At 42.2% G+C, this 14814-nt stretch overlaps 2 protein-coding genes across 2 annotated transcripts in view; one reads left to right on the forward strand and one right to left on the reverse strand.

Moving 5' to 3' along the window:
- Positions 1 to 14814, forward strand: part of LOC130558653 (uncharacterized) — a 285427-nt gene that overhangs the window by 75132 nt on the left and 195481 nt on the right. The window lies entirely within an intron of this gene.
- The window catches only part of LOC130558650 (protein SOGA3), a 28207-nt gene continuing 23757 nt past the window's right edge, over positions 10365 to 14814 (reverse strand). The window contains exon 8 of the mRNA XM_057341202.1: positions 10365 to 10469. The gene's annotated coding sequence lies outside the window, so the exon portion shown is untranslated. The remainder of the gene's footprint in view (positions 10470 to 14814) is intronic.

The following is a 14814-nucleotide window of genomic DNA, read 5'->3' on the forward strand; positions in this document are numbered from 1 at the left end:
GAATGAAGAAAGTCCAGAAGAACAGAGGACCCATCAGCAAGGTGATTTAGTTGTGCAGAGAGACAACTTTTGTAACCCTGAAATTCCATGTGAAAATGTGAGTTTTTACATGAGAATTTAGTTAACATGGCATTCACATGAAAGTGTGCCAAAACCAGATATCACATGTAAAAAATTTGAAATTCATGTTTTTTTTCTTTGTGTAAAGGAAATACCTGATAATGTGACTCTTGTTTAGATGACTGCTTAAGTTGATTTTTGGATATCTTGTTTGTGAGTAGTTTTTCATTCATGTATGTACATTTAGGATGCAGAAAAGTGCCTAAATGTTATTATTGTTGTCATTGTTATTTTGACTATATACAATGTGTTGTGAAATAAATGACCACGGAACATTAATTTGAGCTGAACTTGTTTTATAGGCTTATTAGTTTACTTCTAGAGAAAACAGTAATACATGACAGTGAAAAATGACTGAAAATTAATCATGACACATGTTAGTGTGCCCCCTAAAAGCATAAGTGGCCCCTGCCTGGCCCCCCAGTTACAGTAGTAACCGCCATGCTGCTGAAACCCCGTGCATGACTCCTTTGTTCCCCGCGGATGGAGGATGCGTGAATCCGGGGTTACCAATATGAACCGCGAATGTAGATACTTCTATATACCAGTATGATAGTTACCAAATATGGAAAAAAATACTTAACAACTCACTTACCACAGGTGTGAATCACTCATCTTGCGCACTACCCAAATCTCGACTGTTGAAGATCATCCCGCCGTTGTAGATTTGAAATTTACAGCAATATTCTGTACATTTGATTTAATCTGTCACGTGACCCTAGAATGCATTGCACTTTACAGCAATATTCTGTATTATTTAAAAAACAGGCAGTTTCTGTAAAATAACGCTGTAGTTTTTACAGCAATTCGTTACAGTGAGAAAAGAGGGAAACAATACACATTCACTCCCTTTACCTTTTAATTTTCTTGTCATGAATGAATAAGTTTAATTTTAATATCAAAATACCTTATTGTATGGCATACTTGTTTATATTATCCTCCTCGATATTGTAAGTGTGATTAATAATGTTGATTATATTTTAATGTTTTAATAAATCATTAAATAAATGCGGCGCTTGCGCATCCAGTGTCTAAGCACAATAAACGTGTGAACTATACAAGTAATTGTTGGTTGCTGGAATAAACTTTTTAATGCACCGCAACCAGGGCCGGACTTAGGAGGGTGGGGGCCCCTGGGCTTGAGTTGTTTTCGGGGCCCCCGTACTATTTAAAATCATGTGTTTGTTAGCATTAGTAAATGTTTTTTCTCTCCAATGACTAACAATAACACGTGTTCATTGGTTTACACGTTTATAATGCTTGTTTTGACAGTGGGAGCCACAAGTGGTGCGTTTATAGCGTGTAGGAAGTTTCAAACATACTTAAATGTAAAATCCAATCAACATTAATAATCAACATTATTAGTCCCCTTGATATTGTATAGTTTTTGACATAATCATACAGCCCTACCATTATGTATTTTAAAATTAAATTTATTGATCCATAATAAGAAAACTACTAAAAAGGAACAAATGTGTGTGTTCTCCCTGTATTTCTCGAGGATGTTGAGAGATTATACGTCTTGGATCTAAAATTTGAGAACACCTGCATTAACATGAAACCAACAATGAGCAATACAGTTGTCAGCATTTATTAATCTTGTTTATTGTTAGTTAATGCCAAATACAATTGTTCATGTTAGTTCAGGTGCATGTTTTTAAAAATATTAGTAAATACTGAAAATAAAGATTAACAAATGCAGACATGTAATCTAATGCTTAACTAATGTTAACAAATGCAACGGTGTAAAGTGTTAAAAATATATTAGTATTCTATTGCAATTCCATCAGTAAAGCATATGACAGATCTATGAGTTTGAAATGCACATTAAAATTGTATTCATATAATGAGATGAAACGTCTTATTATGGCTTAAATAGTTTCATAATAATGAGATGGGTCCATAGTTTTGTAAAGTCTAGTTAACTGAGGTTGTGCAGGGCAAATAGGGCACCCCTCTGTTATAAATCGTTTTAATTACTTTATGACTAACATAACATCATTTTAATGTCAAATTCTTAAATGTAAATCTAAGAGACAGTTTAATGCAGCTCACAGGCCATGAATCCATGAATGGTATATCTGCAAGGTATCATCTTAATTTAGCATTTACATTTTGCCAGAGATCTCAACGTCAGAAATGAAATAACTATCTAAACGCAGTTTGTCCCTTCACGCGTCCCGTAGTTCGGTTGTTTTAACTTTGTTTATTAGTTAGCAGAATGTTTTCATTTTTTATTTACATGGATGGATTTAACAGTGTTTGCATATTATTTACAAGAACCGCTTATGGCCACAGAACGGGAAATATTAGAAATAAACTCTATATTACCTGTTTTTATTCAGAGATGTCTGCAGAACACAACACTTTTCATAACACGTTTTTTGTAAAAGCAAAGAAAGTGTAACAACAACAACAGCTAGTAGACTCTACTGCATCTACCTGTCGATGAAACAATCTGTCGTCTTCAGTGAGCGGACACAGACTGTGAGGCGCGAGCGTCAAATGGAAAACGCGGAGTGGAATCATATAGCGGTGTAATAAGAGAAAGTTTTTCGCGGGGATGTGAATCCTCTCTACTCTACTTCGGCTACCGTTCAACTTCGCCTACCAAAGGCGGGCGCCAGCCACGTCGGTCCGCGAGTTTCAAAGGAAAGGAGAAATAACTGAAATAAAACCGGAGGGTGGCGGCCTGGCGGGAGATGGTGACAGGTATGCTCTGGATTCTCTGCCTAAAGATCAAGGTGTGGTGCCAAGGGTGTAAAGAATCATTATTTCCTAAATGCTGTTCTTTCGCGTTCTTGTCTCTCAGTTTTTGGTTTTCTTTAAGCGCGGCACTGCGATTGCTCTTGTCAGCCATTAGAACAAGCGTCTTAATGAGCAGACGGGTTTCAACTGCAGTAAACGTAACGGATAGAATCCACATATGACCAATCAGGAAACGCCAACATGACTGACGGAACGATTAGCCAATTAAACGACATCGTTCCTTACATAAGGCAGTGCTATTGAACATTGGTAGGCCAATGCACAAAGTTTAAATGAAAAATAAAATGACTGGCATATAACTAAACAAATCAAATTAACGACAGCAGGCGGCCCCCTGGGCTGGAGCCCAGTCAAGGCCAATGGTAAGTCCGGCCTTGACCGCAACAGAAAGTGGCTTTGCGTGACCCTCCGACCCAAAGTTTGAGATCCTTTGATATGACCATACTGCCAGTTAGTGTTGAGGGTTGATACATTTGGGCATGAGATTGCGGGTTCGCACACTCATTTCATAATTAAACAATATTCATGGTTGGATTTAGTTTGGAATTTGGTTTATTTTTATCGCATGAGTCCTAATAGATGCAACTTCAACTATTTCTAAAAGGCTTATTGTATAAAGAACACCTCTACCTCACATAACGCAGTGAAGCAGTCCCTGTATAGAGTGAATAATTGATTGTCGAACGATCGATATCCATTAATTCAGCACCACCGACATGGACAGCACCTGGTAACGTGGGACGTAGGAAAGTAACCTCATAAGGTATAGTTCGGGAAACACGCCTATAAAAAGTATAACTGTAGGTAAGGTGTACTTTAGGGCGTACTCTCATTTAGCCCGGTTGCTCTCAACTGTGCCCGAGCGCGATTGTCCCCCCTCCCGCTGGCCTGCGCTCGCATTGCTCTGTTTTTTAATGAAATATAACAAAATGGCATACAATATAAATTCAACATTTTTTTTAAAGGGGCATTGGCACAGACGAATAAGACAACAACACAAAAAAATAAATAAATACAAAAATAAATAAAGAAAAATAATAATAATAAAGAAAAAATAAAAACTAAGAAAAAATGAAACACTTTAAATAAACACCATATTATTAAATATAGATCATACAAAGGGGAAAATTATTATATTATCATAAATTATATTTATCAAATAGATCTAATAGGATTCTAGTTTTTTTAACCTTTGTTTTTGGCAGAGTTTTTATGTATTGTCTTAAATATTTTTTAAATACAACAAACAGGGGGGTGATTTAAAAAACCTACATTTGTGAATAAAAAATTTTGCTAGCAAAAGTAAATTGTTAATCAAAAACATTTTTGACCATCTTCTTCATAGTTTCCATACTTAATATCTATAAAAGAAAGACTCACTTCAACCACCCTTTTCTCCTCTAAGCATAACTGAAATTTTCCCCAGAATTCTCTAGAATATTTGCAATTAAAGAAAATATGTTCTGTGTTTTCTGGAAATAAATTACAAAAAATACAAAGCATCGTTTCAAAATTAAATCTAATCCTTAGAAACTCTCCAGATGGGTATATATCATTTAAAATCTTAAAATGAATTTCTTTAAATTTAGGATGAACTGGGAACTTTAAATAAGTGGTTCTAATATGTTTAAGTAATTTTTGTCCAAGAAAATATCCAAATCAGTTCTAACAGACCTATAAGGGAATATGATATTATTGAAAATTTGTCTAATATAAATATTCGTACACTTTAAACTCAATTGATCCAAGGTATAGTTTGGGTAGAATCGGTGTGATTTGACTATAATAAATGACCTTTTATAATGATTTTAAGTCCAGAAGGGATGGCCGAAATTACTGTGAAAAACTGTTTTGGATGACATGCAAAACCATGTTTAAGAGTAAAAGCATTGTAATCCATCAACTCTCCAGCATCATTAAAAAGATCCTTCAAAGACCAGATATTTCTACAAAACCATTCTTCATAAAAGAGTGATTTATTTCTATAGAGAATATACTTATTATTCCAAATTGAGGAAATATGTGGTGTAAAGTTGTGTGTGTATGCTTAGTTTCCAATATTGAAAAACTTGTTGATGAAATGTAGACAACTTCAGAGGAAGTTTATAGAAATATCAAAGTCACATTTAAGTAAAAATTCAATGCCACCAAATTTTTTAAATAACGATGCTGGAATTGCAAACCAAAAGCTCTCAGAATTGTATAAAAATGTTTGTAACCATTTTAACTTTAACATGCCGTTCATCTGTTCAAAATAAATTATGTTTAAACCACCCAGATCATAAGATTTCACTATATAATTTTTCTTAATAAAGTGAGTCTAGTTTTTCCAAATAAAATTATACAAAGAACGATTTATTAATTTAGAGATATATGAAGAAGGGGCTAATGCAGTAGTTGGATATATGACCCTTGACAGAAACTCTGCTTTAGATAACAATACTCTACCAAAAATAGAAAGGTCTGTTTGTAACCAATTGTTTAGAATTGTTTTGGCCTTTTTAAATTCTAGGAAGTTAAGTTCCATACATCTCTCTACATTTTTCATCATTATAATACCTAAATATTTTATGGAGTGCATTCAGGAATGTTGCAAATTGACGTATGATCACAGGTATGAATGGGCATAAGCTCACATTTAGACATATTTAAATGGAGACCCGATGCTTTAGAAAATAAATCAACTAAAGAAATAACAAAAGAAATTTCAGAGTGGTATCATCTGCTAACTGACTAATACTAATAGTTTTCTTGAACACTTTCAACTTATTAACTCTTGAATCATGATTGATTAAGCGAGCCAACAGATCTGTTGCAATAATAAACAAAAGAGGGGAGAGGGGGCACCCCTGTCTAACACCACGACCAAAAACCTTTTAGATGTACCAAATGGAAGAGATACTGAACTATTTATATCCTTATAGATCATTCTTATAATATTTATAAATCGATTTCCAAAACCAAATGACTGTAGAGCACGAAACAAAAAAGAGTGCTCTAACATATCAAATGCTTTTTTGAAGTCCAGAAATAAAATAAAACCGTCATCCTCTATCCACTCACTATAGTCCAACAAATCCATAATCAATCTTAAATTATTATGAATGGAGCGGCCTGACAAAAATCCTGATTGAGATTCATTAATTATCTTATTTATTCCTTTCTTAAGTCTGTTGGCAAAAATGTGTGCAAACATTTTATAATCAGTATTTAACAAGGTTATTCATCCATGGATGCAGATTATATATACATCTAGAGTCTTTGGCGGGTTTAGGTAATAAGGTAATCAGCCCTTGTCTCTGTGAAGAGCTTAATGAGCCTTCTTCAACAGACTGCAGAAAAGCTTTAAATAATAGTTCTTTTAACTCATTCCCAAAAAATCTATAAAAGTTAGAAGTTAGCCCATCAGGGCCAGGGGATTTATTTAACTTGAGATTGTTGACGGCTAAATCTATTTCCTCTATTTGCAAATCTTCATCACACCGTTTTTTTAATTCACTATCAATAAGAGGAATATACTATTGTATTCTTTCAAAAATAAAGTTACAATCTGCTTGTAAAAAAATAGAAAAAAAAAAAAACATAAAAAACTTAAAGATTTCATTACTTATTGATCTCGGGTCAGAAATTTACGTATCATCAATTATCAATGACAATATAGCATTTTTGGCTTGCCTTCTTTTTTCCAGTCTGTAGAAATATGCAGTACTTTTCTCTCCCTCCTCAATCCACCTGGCACTTGATCTAATATATGCTCCTTCTGCCTTTCTAATATATATTTTATCCAGTTTTGTTTGTAGTATTAAAATATGATTTTTCTCCTCCTCACTTAAAACCTCTTTACTACAATATTTATTTATTTGTTGAATAAGAGCACATTCTTCTTGCCTTTTAACCTTTGCTAACAATTTATTATAATTAATGTAGTTCTCTAATTTCAAATTTAAGGTATTCCCATCAATTTATGTGAGAGGAAATTGTTGTATCCTTTGTAATTTCCTGAATTAACTCTTTTACCTTATTACAAAAACCCTCGTTATTCAATAAATCCACATTAAATTTCCAATAATCTTTATTTCTAGAAATCTCAACTATCGGTTTAAATGAAATGACAATACTACAATGATCCGTAAGTGGAGCGGCCGAATTAGAGCATTCCCTCACATAAGTGATCAAATTATTTGACGCAAGCCAAAAGTCAGTGCTAGATTTGTTTGAAGATCACTGTCCGGGAGGCAGACACACTCTGTCAGTTTAAATCTAGACTAAAGACGCATCTTTTTAATCTTGCATACGCTACACTTCCATAATATAAATCCTCTGAGGGTTTAGGCTGCATTAGTTAGATCAACCGGAACCAAAAACACAACTGATGTACTTGTTGCATCAAAGAGTGCAGAACAGTCTCTACTCTCAGCCAGTCTTGTCTCATTGTTCCAAGGTTACCACAGCGAGCAGGATGCAGTCCATGCCCAGACCTGATGGTAGAGCAGAGAATGGAAAGCGGCGACCTGACAAGAGCTGAGATGATAGAGCTGGAGAAAAAAACTTGACATGTCTTTACCACAAAATTTCAAATGCTATTAGATTATTAATGATAATCTTAAAACTATAATTTACCTTATTAGTAAGTTTATTTATTTTTATTCAGCCTTGTTGTGCAAGCACTGTCGAGCTTGTGGTTGGGCCTGGGTTCTCCTGAGGTTTTTTTTCTCGATTAGAGTTTTGGGTTCCTCGCCACCGTGTGCATACTGTTTTTTGCACTATTTGCCTGGCCGGGGGGGCTGCTTTAGAATTAGATTTTTTTTTAGTTTTACTTGATTAAAATTGCATATAGGAATTTATAGTCTATTATATTTGACCAGTGCTTCTCTCTCCTTTATCTTAAATGTGTGCTCTCACTATGCGTGCATATCTGTGTGCGTGGGTGTCTGTGTGTGTGCGTACGTGCGCGTCCGTGTGCCTGCGCGTCCGTGTGTGTGTGTCTATGTCTATGTGTGTTAGTACGTGTGCATATTGTGTGTGAGGGGTGTTTTGTATGTGGGTATGTCTGTCTTCTGTGTTTTCATCTTTTTCTTGTTTTTACAGGTACAACTTTAATTGTTTTGCTTATAGTCAATATGTCTCATGTACAGCTGCTTTGTAACAATGAAAATTGTAAAAAGCGCTATATAAATAAAGTTAAATAAAGTTGAGAATTCGTACATGTATACTGTTTACAAGAGGGATTGAAATGTCTCCATACATCTAACAGACTTAGTTTTGCACATAACTGAGAAACCAATGTATTGGGTTGTTGAGTAGTATATTTGGATGGGAAACAATCCATAACCTCCTCTGGTACCATGTTAAAATCCCCACCCAAAATAATATTTTCAGTTGGATATAAAGTTTTCAACTCTACAATCATGTCTAAAAGCTCTGAGAACAAGATCTGATTATGTGACATACTGACAGACATTTACCTATATATATTAATAAAAATAAAAATGACCTCTTCAACATTTAACACAAGTGCCACCCAGTGCCCATTCAACGGTACTTTAACAGAGAACATATCAAATCAAAACAACTAACTAAAAGATATTTACAGAAAATTAACACAAACTAGCAAAATAAATCGTTTTACACAAACTTCCTTGTTTGGATGCTGCTAGAAGTACTTAACACAGGGGTGTCCAATGTCAATCCTGGAGGGCCACTGTCCTGCAGAGTTTAGCTCCAACTTGGCTCAACACACCTGTTTGAAAGTTTCTAGTCTGCTTTGTGAGACCTTGATTAGCTGTTCAGGTGTGATTGATTAGGGTTGAAGCTAAACTTTGCAGGACACCGGCCCTCCAGGACTGACTTTGGACGCTCGACCTGATTTTGTCAAGTGGTTGATGTCCTCAGGACAACATATTTTGTTGACCTAAGGACAACATTTTTATAAATAAAACCTAAACCCACACCACACCCCAACCTTAACCATAACTTACCCCTAAAATCAAAGGGAAATTATAAGTGAAAAATAATGGTCTAGAAGCACCTAATTCTGGTTGGAAGATTAAATTTAAAACAAACTGTAAACTTATTTCTGAAATCTGATTGGTTGATTTAAATGTTGTCCCAGGGTCAACATGATGTTGTCCTAAGGATATCAACCACTTGGCAAAAACAGGAGAGCCGACTTTGGACATCCCTGACTTAACACATACCTCACTGCTTGGCTTCTCTCAAACGTAACAAACCTCGTGACAAACACACTCGTGTAATTCGTGTACAGCGAGAAGTTAACTAGGTAAGATTAATTCGTCTCCCTTCGATGTAACCATGTGGACCTCTGAAGCAAGCTCTTTTTCCTTCTTTCCGGCTTTTTCTATTTGAGGCCACAAAGCGGCCCGAGCAATTTTGTCCTCCCTTGTCAAGTCTTCCAAAAATCTTACTCCTCGATCTTCACCAGTGTTGGGTAAGTTACTCTCAAAAAGTAATTAATTACTAGTTACTAATTACATATTCAATAGTGTAATTAGATTACTGTACAAATTACTCTCTCCAAAAAGTATTTAGTTACTTATTACTAATTACTTTCTATATCCTATATCAACCTTGATTAGTTAAGTGATTCAAGGATAGGCATGAAAGGGCTCTTTTAATTCATTTAAATAAATAATATAAAACTACATAATGTACTCTTATTAACTGACCAAAGTATTACAAATGTGAGAATTATACATTAAAGCACAGATTTTAAAATTAGACTTTGAATTTTGATGTCAATTCCACTACTGCACACACATATATTACACAAAGTATTTAGTTTAATTACATCAAAAGTAACTGTATTAAATTACAGAAAAAATAAGAGTAATCCCTTTCTTTACTTTTTCAAGGGAAAAGTAATTAAATTACAGTAACTAATTACTTAGTAACTAGTTACACCCAACACAGGTCTTCACACACTTAAGAGTTCTTTGTCGCTTTCCAGATCTCCTCTCTGTATTTTCTCATTGTGAACTGTACAATAATTTGTCTCTGCTTTCCAAGTTCTGTTTTCCCAACGCGATGTACAGAGTCAATGACATCCTCCAATTTGTGAACCAGATGTGGAACTACCTCGCCGATAAGCCCGCAAACCTCTCTACGGGGATCTTCGTCAAATTTCTCCTGCAGTCCGTTAATGCGGAGATTCCATCTTCTCTTGTAACGCTCCAGTTCCACCATTCTGTTTTCCAATTCAGTGCTAGTTTTATTCAGTCTCACGATTTCTTTGCTTATTTCCACGTTTTCTCTTTTACAGTCTTTTATCTCCGCTGCATTGAACTCAACTGCCTTCGAGATTTCCGCCATCATGATACTATTTGTCTGCATCTGATCCATCAAATCTTCCATCTTTTTGTCTTGAGTGTTGAAACGTGCCATCAGAGCATTGATACCATGTAGCAAGACCACGTTGGAGATCTGTTCCTCGTCATATTTCAATTTCTTCAACACATTATCTTTCGTCGGAGTAAAATGAGAGGAATCACACCGTTTCTCAAACTTCCCGTTGCTCCCTGCCATGTTGTTTGACGCGAACTCCGTTGTTGGCTTGATCACACCTGCCACCGGAGGGATAACAATTTTCAGAGGCTTCATGTTCTGAGGTGTCTTCCGCATGCTTAAATTAAATCTGCTGTCTTCACAAACTTTACACAGCTAGAAACAAGTGCCTGTACTAGAGAAATAACAGTAATCAAAACCAAAACGTCTTGGTTTCGGATGTAACCTCGGTTCCCTGATGGAGGGAACGAGACGTTGTGTCGAACCGACAGAATGGGGTTTGTCTTGAGAACCTATCATCTTCTGAGTATTTAGAAAAGGCCAATGAAAACTGGCGAATGAAATTTGCTCATTCATTCACCTTTGGTCTGAGGAGCCTAAAGCATCCTCCCCCGACCGCTGGGGTGGGCGGCCAGTGTTGTGGCATGAGGGACACAACGTCTCGTTCCCTCCATCAGGGACCCGAGGTTACATCCGTAACCAAGACGTTCCCTTTCTGTCGGTCTCTCGACGTTGTGTCGAGCCGACAGAATGGGGTTCCTATGGAAAACGCCACAGCACTGAGCCGCGTCACAATCTCTGCGGAGCGACGTTGACTGGTCTGGGCGAGTCAGACGAACACGCTAACGCAAAATTATGACCCTCCAGTGGAGAGGAAGGGGGACCCAGAGCTTTACACAAAGTTGGGAAGCCCCTGTCACCGGCCGTCACGGGCGGAGGCCTAGTTCTCTGAATGGCGAGAAGCCGCCCGGCACCGTACGGGCCACTGGGTAGGGAGGAATTAGTGGAGACACCACATGGTCTCACCATCAGGGGAGAACTCATGGGAAGAATGTGCGGACTGCAGGAGTTAACTGCAAGGTGGGAGTCCACCTGGGGAGGTCATGGGTTGCCAAGGTGGGAACCATTCATGAGGATACATCAGACGGAACAGCCCACGGAGGGGGGGTTACCATGTCTGGAGCACTAGGTCCGGTTAGAGCCATCTGGGAGATAACTCAACTGTTCCCGGGCCTAAGGGGGCAGGGCTGCTCTGCCCAGCCTGTCCCCTGGAAGGGTGCTTAGTGATGGATGGAATGCCTGTTCTTTACCCAGTGGGGGAAAGAGGGGAGGCGTAATAGCCGCTGATCCCCCTAAGGAAGGGGGAAGGGCTTTCGCAGGCGTACGCCCTACCAGCTGCCGGTCCCACACCTTGCCAGGATGCGGGCTGACACCGGTTCCGCGCGTAGATATTAGAACCTCACGGAGTTGTTGGGCATAGCCCAGCTCTGCAGATGTCTGCCAGAGAGGCACCCTGAGCCAGTGCCCATGAGGGGTGTACCTCACTCCCAACGGGCAGGGGCGAAATGAGATCGGTATGCCCTAATGAGGGCATCCACGATCCAGTGCACCAGCCTCTGTTTGGAGACAGCCCTCCCTTCTGCTGACCTCCGAAACAGACAAAGAGCTGCTCAGAGCTTGTGGGCTCTGCGTGCGGTCCAAGTAGAGGCGCTGTGCGTGTACTGGACACAACACGAATAGGTTGGGTCTTCCTCCCCGGTGGGGAGCGCCTGCAGGTTCACCACCTGGTCTCTCGGGAGAGTGGGGGGAACCTTGGGCACGTAGCCGGGGCGGGGTCTCAAGATAACGTGAGAATCCCGGCCCCGAGTTCTAGGCAATCTGTGGACACGGAGGGTGCTTGCAGATCCCCTACCCTCTTGGAAGTGAGCGCCATGCGGAAAGCCGTCTTTATCAAGACAGAGAAAGAGCGGCAACCCCGAGAGGCTCGAAGGGGGCGGGGCCTCTTGAGGCCCGCCACCTAGGTCGCAAGAGGGTAAGGTGCGCGGATAAGGTGGTCACCATCTCGCGCCCCTTAGGAACCTAATGACCAGGTCGTGCTGTCCCAGAGGCTACCCAGCACTTGGGTCATGATGAGCAGCCGTAGCGGCTACATACATTCCCAGTGTGGAGGGGGAGAGGTTAATCCCCAGTCTCTCTTGAGGAAGGGACAGCTCGTACCCGACCGAGCAACTCCGCGGGTCTTCTCGCCGAGAAGAGCTCCAGGACGAGAAGAGGCGCCACCTATGGGCGTATAGCCGCCCAGTGGCCGAAGCCCTAGCCTGAGTGACGTCCCAACCAGACCGGGGGTGGGTCACTCAGGATCTCCTCGTCCCTTTCTTGGGGACAATGAAGTACAGGCTGTAAAACCCGTTGAACATCTCGGCTGGTGAGACGGGCTCGATCACTCCCTTCACCAGAAGGGTGGCGACCTCGGCCCGAAGTACGGGAACATCCTAGCCTCTGACTGAGGTATATCGGATGCCTGAAACTTGGCGGGCATGAGGCGACTGGATCGCAGACGGATCGTCTTCCCTAGCCAGCCTGACAGCCTGGGAAGCCGGACATGCTCCCAGAAATGAGACGGGGACTAAAGGTACGATCTTTTTCATTGTCCCCCCGGGGGGTGGTTCGATGGCTAGCAGTACGGATTCCTTGCCGGGGGAGGTCCCCCGGGGAGGAGATCGGCTCTGCTGTTTTTCCTGCCTGGCTGAGAGTGCTGAGGGCTGGTGTTTATACTCGACATTGCGCTTTGCCATGACGCAACGTCGAGTTTGCCGTTCACCGTCGTGCAGAGGGTGGGAGCGGCTGTGATAACCCAGAGAGAGAGGAAACTCTCTTTTGAGAGTAAGTGGGCGCTAGCCCCCCGGAGGGGGCCAGCAAATGGAGAGACGGGGCAGGATCCGTGCCTATCCGACTTCCCAGCAATGTGGCTGGGGTCGGGCCCAATGGTAGCCTCGATCCCCCTGAGGTCTTTCCATGAGGGCCGCATCGCCGTGGCTGCTGATGGGGCGATGGTCTCCTCTTCGCTGTCTCCTCCAGGGGGGGGTCGCCTGAGTGGGGGGCCCAGAGCTGGAGGGCGTCGAAGAGGACCAAGGCTGCTGGGAAGCAGACAGTGCACGGGACTCGACGGCCGAGGCGGCAGAGTCGCGGCACGGAGGACTGCTTCTTTACTGTCGAGAACCCACCGGGGGAGGCCGCGTGCGGGTCTCGCGCCCCCCGACGGGTGGGGGGTGAGCGGCGCCGCTGCGACTCGACAGTAACACCATCCAGCCCCCCCTTGCGAGACGGGTGCGTCGAGAAAGCGGACCTTCTCAGCGTTACTCATCTGCGCAAGGATCGGCCAGACGAGTTTCTCATGGACCACAAGTGTGGACATCATCCGACCCAGGGCCCGCGTGGTCACCTTGGTCGTCCGTAGAGCGAGGTCGGTGGCGGCGCGGAGTTCCTGCATAAGCGCTGGTTTGGTCTTACTCTCGTGGAGCTCTCTCAACGCCCTGGCCTGGCAGGAGCCATAGTGTGGAGAGAGGAGGCAGCTTGGTCCACCACATGACACCACATGCTTTGGACGGGAGTCCAGGACGAGCCCCCCCCCCCGGGTGGCCGCCGCCTACGGGCACGAGTGCACCGCGGCGGCATACTCCACCTGGGGGAGAACGACGTATCCTCCAGCTGTCTCAACCTCAAGGGAAGAGAGGGTGACCGAACTTTGTTTGACGTGAAAAGTGCCGGAAAGGGGGCGTTCCAGGTCTTACTAAGTTCCTCATGCACTTCCGGTAAAAACGGCACTGGGGGCGCTCAAACCCGAGGCGCCATGTAGCCAGCCGCGAGTGGCGGGAGAGGCAGTGCGGGCACTGCAACCCAACACTCACGGCGGCCCGGGAAAGCATGGCTGACACTTCGACGTCCGCTTCTTCCTGGGCTCGACCCCCCGAGGGAGGGAGCCCGAGGAATCGTCGGAGTCGGATGGCAGTACGTCACCCCCCGATGCTGCAAGAGACATCTCATCATCACACATCATGTCCGAATACGTGATTGAGGAATAAGACGGCGGACCGTCTCCTGGGGAACGGTCAGACGAGCGAGACAAGGTGTGAACGGTCCGTGAGCCAGTGGCTGGCGGATTATCGCTCACAGTAATCCTCATATCACCCTCGCTGCTTGCCATAGCGGACGGCAGGGCCGTAGTCCTGCCGCCACGGAACGGGGAGCAAACGAGGTGGTGGCTGAGTCCCGTGGGAACACAGCCACCTGTGACGCAACGTCTGAATCGTCACCGCCCGCAGTGCGGGCAGGACGTATCCACAACGTCTGCCCCAGCGTACTGGAAGCAGGCATTGTGTCCGTCCCCCTCCTCGATGAGTGTGTTGCACCCATGAGAACAGCGGGACAAGCCACGCTGGAGAAATTTGCTCTTTTAGAAAAGGAAATTTGCTCGAACACCTCCGGAACTGCCGAGACGCCCAGGGGAGAGTCACTGCAGGAAGGGACCGTCCGCTGTCCACGTCGTAGATTCCAGCAGAAAAATGATCACCAAAGATCGTAGAGAAGCTCATCAGATGCGTAGGCTCTGAAGAACAAAAGGTG

Source organism: Triplophysa rosa, linkage group LG8 (assembly GCF_024868665.1).
Source record: "Triplophysa rosa linkage group LG8, Trosa_1v2, whole genome shotgun sequence".
Classification (NCBI taxonomy): domain Eukaryota; kingdom Metazoa; phylum Chordata; class Actinopteri; order Cypriniformes; family Nemacheilidae; genus Triplophysa; species Triplophysa rosa.